The sequence below is a fragment of the Pan troglodytes genome, chromosome 9 (assembly GCF_028858775.2).
Source record: "Pan troglodytes isolate AG18354 chromosome 9, NHGRI_mPanTro3-v2.0_pri, whole genome shotgun sequence".
In the NCBI taxonomy this organism is placed as follows: Eukaryota; Metazoa; Chordata; class Mammalia; order Primates; family Hominidae; genus Pan; species Pan troglodytes.
This window is the reverse complement of record NC_072407.2, coordinates 121,268,987-121,279,492: the sequence shown is the minus strand read 5'-3', so window position 1 is coordinate 121,279,492 and position 10,506 is coordinate 121,268,987. Positions and strand designations below refer to the sequence as shown.

At 44.8% G+C, this 10,506-nt stretch overlaps 1 non-coding gene across 1 annotated transcript; it reads left to right on the top strand.

Annotated features, from left to right (window-relative positions):
- Nucleotides 1-8,881: 8,881 nt before the first annotated feature.
- On the top strand, nucleotides 8,882-8,998 carry LOC112204938 (small nucleolar RNA ACA64). The gene has a single exon (XR_002938676.1). It is a non-coding gene; the product is annotated as a small nucleolar RNA ACA64 (small nucleolar RNA).
- The last annotated feature ends 1,508 nt before the right edge of the window (nucleotides 8,999-10,506 follow it).

Sequence of the window (10,506 nt, the reverse complement as noted above, 5' to 3'; positions counted from 1 at the left end):
AGACTATGAAGGACTGAGGATTAAGAGATTGGAAAAACCAGAAAAGAATGTCTAATTCAGGGGTTTTGTTTTGTGCTATTGTGTATATTACGGCCCTCCCCATCGTCTCCTCATCAAGCATTCAGTAAAATCTATATTATTGCCATGTTTTAGGTTGGTTTTTTTTATTTTGTTTTTTAATTATGCAAATCATTTACAGGGTCCCAAAGTCAAAACTTTATAAAAAGATACAGTCACAGAAGGTTTGCTTTCATCCTTGTACCCTCCACCCTGTTCCCTCCCAGTGCCACCCAAGCTTGAGAGGACCCCAAGTATTACAAACATAGACAAAAAATGTCTCCATAAAGGAGCACCTGGGTCCTCTATCAGTCAGGATCCAGTGCTCATTACTGGTACGGAAAAGCCTATAGCCCCAAACGTCAGCTCTGCAAACAACACGGTTCAGGCCCGAAGAAGCTCTTCAGCTCTTCTGCACTTGTTTGAGACAGTCTCGCTCTGTCACCCAGGTGGGAGTGCAGTGGCACGAGCTCAGCTTACTGCAACCTCCACCTCCCAGGCTCAAGTGCTTCTTGTGCCTCAGTTTCCCCCAGTAGCTGGGACTACAGGCGTGCACCACCACACCCAGCTAACTTTTGTATTTTTAGTAGAGACGGGGTTTCACCATGTTGGCCAGGCTGGTCTTGAACTCCTGGCCTCAAGTGATCTGCCCGCCTCGGCCTCCCAAAGTGTTGGGATTACAGGCGTGAGCCACCGTGCTGACTCTGTCCTACACATCTTACAAAAAAAAAGAAAGAAAGAAAAAGAAGAAAAGAAAAGGAAAGAAAGAAAGAAGAAAAGAAATTAACGTGGTTTGTGCAATGTGGCTGAGGAACATTTTTCAATATTAATTCCTATTTATCTTTAAATTTGCATATATGTAAATATAGAGAAAACACGCATGTGTATTTAACTAGCTATATTCTAGTTTTGACTTAAGGAAAAACTAGTTTTCCCTAGTTTTGCACTAAGGAAAAAACCTACTTGCAATTTTAGTCTTTGATTTAAAAGACTGTCAAGGGCAAGTCGATGATAACAGTAATGACATGGTTAGTAAAGATAATAAAGATGAACAAGCCAGGATTTTGGCCAAAAATCTGGAAGCATTTTTTTGGTGACATGTCCCCTGTATGGCACATAGTTGAACTTGTTATTAGAAGACACAGCCTAATTGTGCTGATAATAATGGCATTTTTGGAAAAATAAAAAGATTATATGCAATATTCTGGATGTGCCCAAAGATGAAATATCTTGGAAAAAACTGTATCACAATTGACCTTACAACTGCTCTTCGATACATGATGGGAATGCTGGCTAAATGCTGTTAAAACAAGTCGGTTTAATTTAGAGAAGAAACTAGAAGGGCTGGGCACCATGGCTCACACCTGAAATTCCAGCACTTGGGGAGGCCAAGGTGGGTGGATCGCTTGAGCCCAGGAGTGCAATACCAACCTGGGCAACATGGCGAAACCCTGTCTCTACTAAAAATACAAAATATTAGCTGGGCATGGTGGCATGTGCCTATAGTCTCAGCTACTCGGGAAGCTGAGGTGGGAGAATCACCTGAATTTGGGAAGTCGAGGCTGCAGTGAGCTGTGATCGCACCACTTTACTCCAGCCTGGGCAACAGGGTTGAGACCCTGGAAAGAAAGAGAGAAAAAGAGAGAGAGAGAGAGAGAGGAAGGAAGGAGAGAAAGAAAAGGGAGAGAGAGAGAGAGAAAAAAAAAAGAAAGAAGGAAGGAGAGAAAGAAAGAAAGAAAGAAGAAAGAAGGAAGGAAGAGACAAAGAAAGAGAGAGAGGAGGGGGAAGAAGGGAAAGAAGGAAGAAAGGAAGGAAAGGGAGGGAAGGAAGGAAGGGGAAACTAGAAGACTGAGCAGCGTTAAGAAGATTCACAAAGAGCAAATTATGGTCTCAAATGGAAAATCAAATTACCCTTGCACGTGCACTACCCACAGATATTTGAGATGGTTGTTTAATATGAATAATATTGATAAAAGTGTAACCAAAATACTGCTCATTTGGATATTTTTTTAAACAAGTGATGAGCCACTATTGATACTTTATTATGAACTGAAGTCCATAGTTTACATTAGGGTTCACTCTTGGTGTTGTACATTCTATGGGTTTTGACAAATGTTTAATGACATTTATCCATCATACAGTGTTATAGAGAATAGTTTCATTGCCCTAAAAATTCTCTGTGCTGTGCCTATTCATCCCTCCTTCCCCCCAGACTCCTGGCAACCACTTATCTTTTTACTGTTTCCATAGTTTCACCTGTTGTAGAACGTCATATAGTTGACATCGTACAGTATGTAGCCTTTTCAGATTGGCTTCTTTCTCTTAGCAATATGGATTTAAGTTTCCTCCATATCTTTTCATAGCCCATTTCTTTTTAGCACTAAACAATATTCCATTGTTTGGATGTACTAGCTAATTTATCCATTCATCAATTGAATGACATCTTGGTTGCTTCCAGGTTTGGGGATGATGAATAAGGTCTGCTATAAACATTCATGTGCATTCAGGTGGACATAAGTCTTCAACTCATTTGGGTAAATACCAAGGAACACAATTGCTGGATCATAAATATAGCATGAGTATTTTTAGTTTTGCAAGAAATCACCAAACTGTCTTCTAAAGTGGCTGTACCGTCTTGCATTCCCACCAGCAATGAGTGATAATTCCTGCTGCTGCACATCTTCCTCAGCATTTTGCGGTGTCAGTTTTGGATTTTGGCCATTCTAATGAGTATGTAATGGTATCTCGTTGCTGTTTTAGTTTACATTTCCCTGACAGTATATAGTGTGGAGCATCATTTCATATGCTTATTTTCTATCTGTATATCTTCTTTAACAAGGTGTCAAGGTTTGGGACCCACTTTTAGATTGGGTTGTTTTCTTATTTTTAAGTTTTAAGAGTTTCTTTTATGCCAGACCTACAGTCCCAGCTACTCAGAAAGCTAAGGCAGGAGGACCACTTCAGCCCAGGAGTTCTGGGCTGTAGTGCACTATACCAATAGGGGTCTGCACTAAGTTCGGCATCAATGTGGTAACCTCCCAGGAATGGGTGACCACCAGGTTGCCTAAGGAAGGGTGAATCAGCCCAGGTCAGAAATAGAGCAGATCGGCCGGGCATGGTGGCTCATGCCTGTAATCCCAGCACTTTTGGAGGCCGAGGTGAGCAGATCACGAGGTCAAGAGATAGAGACCATCCTGGCCAACATGGTGAAACTCCATCTCTAAAAAAATACAAAAATTAGCTGGGCATGGTGGCACGCACTTGTAGTCCCAGCTACTCGGGAGGCTGAGGCAGGAGAATCGCTTGAACCTGGGAGGTGGAGGTTGCAGTGAACCGAGATCGTGCCACTGCACTCCAGCCTGGTGACAGGGTGAGACTCTGCCTCAAAAAAAAAAAAAAAAAAGTAAAAAGAAAAGAAAAAAGAAATAGAGCAGATCAAAAATCCTGTGGCGATCAGTAGTGGGCTCATACCTGCGAATAGCCATTGCACTCCAGCCTGGGCAACACAGTGAGAATCTGTATTAAAAAGAAACAAAAAAAAAAAGAGTCCTTTGTATATTTTGGATAACAGTCCTTTATCAGATGTGTCTATTGCAAATATTTTCTCCCAGTGTGTAGCTTGTCTTCTTATTCTCTTGATAGCTGCTTAATTTTGAAAAAATAAAAACACAGGAAGGTTAAACCAGAAATAACATTAATTACTACAAGGGGTGGTGGGTGGAGAAATGGAATGGAAGGGATGGGGAGGAAGTGACACTCCTTTGAGTATACCGTTTTTGTATAATGTTGACTTTTTTTTTTTTTTTTTTTTTTTTTTTTGAGACAGAGGCTCACTCTGTCACCCAGGCTGGAGTGCAGTGGCATGATCTTGGCCCACTGCAACCTCTGCCGCCTGGGTTCAAGTGATTCTCCTGCCTCAGCCTCCCGAGTAGCTGGGATTACAGGCGCCTGCCACTGCACCTGGCTAATTTTTGTAGTTTTAGTAGAGACGGGGTTTCATCATCTTGGGCCAGGCTGGTCTTGAACTCCTTGACCTTGTGATCCACCCGCCTCGGCCTCCCAAAGTGCTGGGATTACAGGCATGAACCACCACACCTGACCTAATTTTGACTTTTAGAAGAATGCTAATGTTCTTTATATTCAAAAATTAAATTAAATTAAATCAATAGAAATGAGAAAGAAAAAACCAAAATGCAAATAGAAAAAAAAAACCCAGCTGTGTTTCATATAGAATAATATAGTCACACAAAAAGGGAAGGGGTACAAGCTAACTGTAGAGCCCAGTGGCTCACGCTTGTAATCCCAGAACTTTGGGAGGCCGAGGTGGGTGCAGTACTTGAGGCCAGGAGTTCAAGACCAGACTGGGCAACATGGTGTTGCTACTAAATAAATACATACATACATACATAAAACACATGTGCATGTTTGTTATAAATGTTATAATAATAAATAAATAAATTAGCCAAGTGTGATGATGCATGCCTGTAAGTCCCAGCTACTTGGGAGGCTGAGGTGGGAGGAACACTTTGAGCCTGGAAGTTCAAGGCTGCAGTGAGCTAAGACTGCACTACTACACTCCAGCGTGGGTGACAGAGCGAGACTCTGTTTCAAAAAAGAATAATAAGAAAAAAATTTTTTTTAATATTTTCTGGGATCAAATATTTATCATATGTAACCCCTTTAAAATATTTGAACATGACATATAAAATTTATGATCCCTTTCTGAGTCTAAGTCTTGCTTAAGCATATTAGTAATAATTTCATTTGCTAAGGCCACAGCAGAGCAGTTTCTCCATATTAAAATTAATTTGTTGGCCGGGCGTGGTGGTTCATGCCTGTAATCCCAGAACTTTGGGAGGCCGAGGCGGGTGGATCACCTGAGGTCAGGATTTCAAGACCAGCCTGGCCAACATGGGGAAACCCAGTCTCCACAAAAATACAAAAATTAGCCGGGCATGATGGTGGGTACCTGTAATCCCAGCTACTCAGGAGGCTGAGGTGGGAGAATCGCTTGAAGCCAGGAGGCAGAGGTTGCAGTGAGCCGAGATAGCGCCCATTGCCCTCTATCCTGGGTGACAGAGCGAGACTCCGTCCCCCCCGCCAAAAAAATTAATTTTTTAAGGCCAGGCCAGGCACAGTGGCTCACGCTTGTAATCCCAGCATTTTGGGAGGCAGAGGTGGGCAAATCCCTTGAGCCCAGGAGTTCAAGACCAGCCTGGGCCACATGGCAAAACCCCATCGCTACCAAAAAAACGAAAACAAAAATTAGTCGAGCGTGGTGGCACTTGTCTGTGATCCCAGCTACTTGGGAGGCTGAGGTGGGAGGCTCACTTGAGCCCATGTTGCAGAGGTTGCACTGCAGTGCAGATGTTGCAGTGAGCTGAGATGGCACCACCGCACTCCAGCCTGGATGACAGAGTGAGACCCTGTCTCAAAAAAAAAAAAAAAATGGCCGGGGCGCGGTGGCTCACGCCTGTAATCCCAGCAGTTTAGGAGGCCAAGGCAGGTGTATCACTTGAGGTCAGGAGCTGGAGATAAGCCCGGCCAACATGGTGAAACCTTGTCTCTACTAAAAATACAAAAAATTAGCTGGGCATGATGGCGCATGCCTGTAAACCCAGCTACTTGGGAGGCTGAAGCAGGAGAATCACTTGAACCTGGGAGGCAGAGGGTGCAGTTTGCTGAGGTTGCACCACTGCAGTCCAGCCTGGGCAACAGAGCGAGACTGTCTCAAAAAAAAGAAATTATTTTTTTGAAGACGTCGGAACAACTATGACTCAAGAAAGGCCAATTAATTTGGCATTACTGGCAATAGAACATGAATTATGAGAAATGTTTTATTATAACAACATAATTAAGGAATTTCCTGAAGTGAAGGCAAGGAAAATTAATTTATGGAATAAATATATAATCATGAATTGTGTATGACTTTATTACACATGTAAATATTGCTAGTCTATCATAAGCATACCCAGGCAATAATATATGTCATAATATATGCAATAATAGCTAAGTTAACTTATCTTGGATATTTTGTTGACTTTGGAGCATACAAAAACCATAGCGTTACTTTTTTGTTTTGTTTTGTTTTTTTGAGACAAAGTATCTCTCTGTCGCCCAGGCTGGAGTGCAATGACATAATCTCAGCTCACTGCAACCCCTGCCTCCCGGTTTCAAGTGATTCTCCTGCCTCAGCCTCCTGAGTAGCTGGGATTACAGGCAGGCGCCACCACGCCTGGCTAATTTTTGTACTTTTAGTAGAGACAGGGTTTCACCATGTTGGTCAGGCTGGTCTCGAACTCCTGATGTCAAGTGATCTGCCTGCCTCGGCCTCCCAAAGTGCTGGGATTACAGGCGTGAACCACCGCACCCAGCCAGCTTTACACATTTTTAAATTTTGTCATTAGAAGGCATATTTGTCAAGGTAGGAGGATAGAGCATACCGAGCAGCTAGTTAGCTTTCAAATATTTCAAATATTTAGACATATGATATGTCAGCCTTCATTTATACCCTGCCTTATCTCCACAGATGTTATGAGGGTGGAGGGCTGTTCCTTCTATCCCTCTTTAGGTAGCTATTTTTATGTTTTTTATTTATATATTTATTTTGAGACAGGTCTTGCTCTGTCATCCAAGCTAGAGTACAGTGGCACCATCTTGTCTCACTGCAGCCTTGACTTCCCAGGCTCCAGTGATCCTCCGACCTTGGCCTCCTGAATAGCAGTATTACAGGCGTGCGCCACCACACCCAGCTAATTTTTGGATTTGTTTTGTTTTGTTTTTGGTAGAGGTGGGGTTTCGTCATGTTGCCCAGGCTGGTCTCAAACTCCTGGGCTCAAGCCATCCACCTGTCTTGGCCTCCCACAGTGCTGGGATTACAGGTATGAGCCATCTTGCCCAGCCATATACCTATCTTTTTAATTTAAAATCATGTTTGGTAAAGACTGTAAAGAATAGCCTTCCCTTCTCATCTATTTGTTTTTGGATATCTTTTTATTATCAGTTTGGAGTCATGGATTCCTATTTTATTCAAATTCAATGGGTTTTATTCCATTACAGTCCACACCAGTGTATAGAGATTGTCCTCACTGTTTTTTGTTTTGTTTTTTTTTCTGTTTCTGTTTTTTTGAGACACAGTCTTGCTCTGTTGCCCAGGCTAGAGTGCAGTGGCACAATCTTGGCTCACTGCAACCTCCGCCTCCCAGGTTCAAGCAATTCTTGTGCCTCAGCCTCCTGAGTAGCTGGGACCACAGGCGTGCACCATCATGCCTGGCTAATTTTTGTATTTTTAGTAGAGAGAGGGTTTCACCATGTTGGCCAGGCTAGTCTTGATCTCCTGACCTCAAGTGATGGGCCCGCCTCGGCCTCCCAAAGTGTTGGGTGTGAGCCACTGCGCCTGGCCTGTCCTTTCTTTTAACAGTTGCGTAGTACTCCACTGCATGGATTTGGTGCAAGGATTGTTTTTAGTGGACTCGGTGAAGTGCTGTATCCCACCTCCAAGAGGTTGCCAAGGGGATCTCAGTCACATATGGATGACATAAGGGAAGAGCCCCCATCCCCACACGTATCTCTCATTCTACTGTGAGACTATTATGATAAAATGAACTGGCTTGTTGGAGGTAAAATAAGGCCACACTTTGTGTGCAGGAGGCAGGCTCCCCAGAAGGGATTGGCTGTTTTCAACCTCATCACCCAAGGGAAAAGAGGGATCTGAGAAGGGAAATGGAAACTTAGTAAGAGGGGCCTTTTGTTCTGTCCCTCTGGGGCCTGAGCTCTAATGGATTTAAAGTCACTCATGGTTGCTCCCCTACTTAACACCATTTATACACAGCCTGTTGCTCTGAGTAATTGACCATGGCTTACAAATCCTTTGTAATCTGGCCTCATCCTTCACTAACCTCAGCCTTCCCTTGCAGAATATTAACCAACTCCTAGCAGCCCCCTGCACATAGCGAGCTCCGTCACACTTCAGACAGCACAGCCCACCCCCATTTACCTGGCTACCTCCTATTCACCGCCTAAAATGAAGCTCGGCATCAACTTTTCCAAGAAGCCTTCTTTCATCACCTCAGGCTGGGTTAAGTAACCGTTTTATGTGCATATTTGCACCCTGGTACGCAGCTCTTTGTGTTATAATTATTTATTTGTCTGTCGCCCTCACGAGACTGTACGTTTCTCAAGCACATGACCCCTTGTTTTAGTTATCATCCTGTCTCCAGCCCCCAGCTTAGTTCCTCACTAGTGTGCTGTATCCCAAATCACAATACACATATGCACCGAGTTATGAGACAGAGAAGGGAATTACAATGCCCCTCTTGACCTCAAACCCTCTCTGCCCACATATCATCCCTAGCTTTGTTGCAAGGCTGTCATTACCCAGGATGAAGTGAAATAGAACCCAAGAGTCTGGCTTCTGCGATTCATCAATCCCGCTTTTCAGTCCCCCATCCTCCCACCTGCTCTGTAGGATGAGAAAACAATTCAAACTAGGGGCACCAGGGGGCGCTCTCAGGCCAAGATGAAATCAAGAAACCATGGTAAACCTAAATTTCAATGTCACATCGTTTTTCCACTGCTCAAGAACCTGCAGTGGCTCCCCATTGCCCACCCTATCTTAAGCTGTTCCCCTATAACCTAAGCCCATCTCATCTGCCCAAGCTCCCACGTGCATGCACCCTCTACCGTGCTGAATTTCTACTTAGCCATGTAACTCACAAGGGTGATGCCAAGGGGTAATGGTGTAGCTAAAACTAGCCCCCTCTCCACTTAGGTAGGTCTGGCTGCGTCAGCCACCCACATCCCTCTGGTGGTTGGGGAGCCCGGGGTTGGATGAAAATCATCCCGGGCTTTGCCAGTGGCCGCGAGTGCCCAGAGCTTCCAGGGGCCTCAGCTCACCATGCACTGCCCCGTGTGTGGCAGTGAAACCCAGGCCCTGACAGGCGCCATGTAAAAATAAATACATAAATAAAGCTATCCTCAATGCGCTCCAAGTAAACGGATGCTGGAAATGAAAGTAGTGGACTAGGCCGGGCAAGGTGGCTCACGCCTGTAATCCCAGCAGTTTGGGAGGCTGAGGCAGGCGGATCACTTGAGGCCAGAAGTTCAAGGCCAGCCTGGCCAACATGGTGAAACCCCATCTCTACTAAAAATACAAAAATTAACCAAGCGTGGTGGTGTGCCTGTAATCCCAGCTACTCGGGAGGCTGAGGCAGAAGAATCGCTTGAACCCAGGAGGCAGGGGTTATAGTGAGCCGAGGTCGAGCCACTGCACTTAAGCCTGGGCAAATGAGCAAGACCCTGTCTCAAAAAAAAAAAAAAAAAGTGGGATTGCTATGTGAATATAATCTCAAGACAAGTCACCTAGCCTCTCCACCAACTCCATCTTCTAGCCGGATGGCTGCTCTGACACTTTCTGATAGGGAAATTCTGTAGTTGTCCATATACGTGTCCCTTTCGTGGGTCCCATCTCTCTCTTTTTGCTTGTGTCATTTCCCCTGCCTCGAAAGATCATTCCTCACTCCTCCGTATCTAAACCTGACCTTTCATTGAAGGCTTCACATTTCCAGAAAGACTTTCCTAGCCAGCACAGTCCACATCGACACTCCCTTTTCTGAATCCCAGTTGCACTTCCTGTCTTTACCACACAACTGAGCTCTTAATTCAGCTGTGATTATTACACATAGACTGCGCAGGTTTTGGAGTTCGTTAGGTAAAACTTGGTTCAAATTTTGGTTCCTTGGAGTGATGACAAAATTCTGGAACTTGATTATGGTGATAATTGCACAACATTGTGAATGTGCTGAATGCCACGGAACGCTGACGTTTAAACTGGTTAGTATTCTGTTATGTGCATTTCACAATTATTTATTTGTTTATTTTTGGAGATGAGGGTCTCCATATGTTGCGCAGGCTGGCCTTGAACTACTGGGCTCAAGCAATCCTCCTACCTCAGCCTCTCGAGTAGCTGGGACCACAGGTACACACCACTGTGCCAGCTGTTAACACAGTTGTTTTTTGTTTGTTTGTTTGTTTGTTTTTTAAGACGGAGTCTCACTCTGTCGCCCAGGCTGGAGTGCAGTGGCGTGATGTCGGGTCACTCCAACCGCCACCTCCTGGGTTCAAGCAATTCTCCTGCCTCAGCCTCCCGAGTAGCTGGGACTACAGGCGCGCGCGACCACGCCCAGCTAATTTTTGTATTTTTAGTAGAGATGGGGTTTCACCATGTTGGCCAGGATGGTCTCGATTTCTTGACCTCGTGATCCGCCCGCCTCGGCCTCCCAGAGTGCTGGGATTACAGGCATAAACCACCGCGCCCAGCCTCTTTCCTCCCCTCTCTACTCCCGGCTCCAAGATCAGCCCTGGCAGCAGCAGTGAGGGTCCCAGGCATCGCCGGGATGGGACGGAACAAGGCTCCCCTTCTCCAGGGCTCCCCCTGGGATGCTGGCAGCC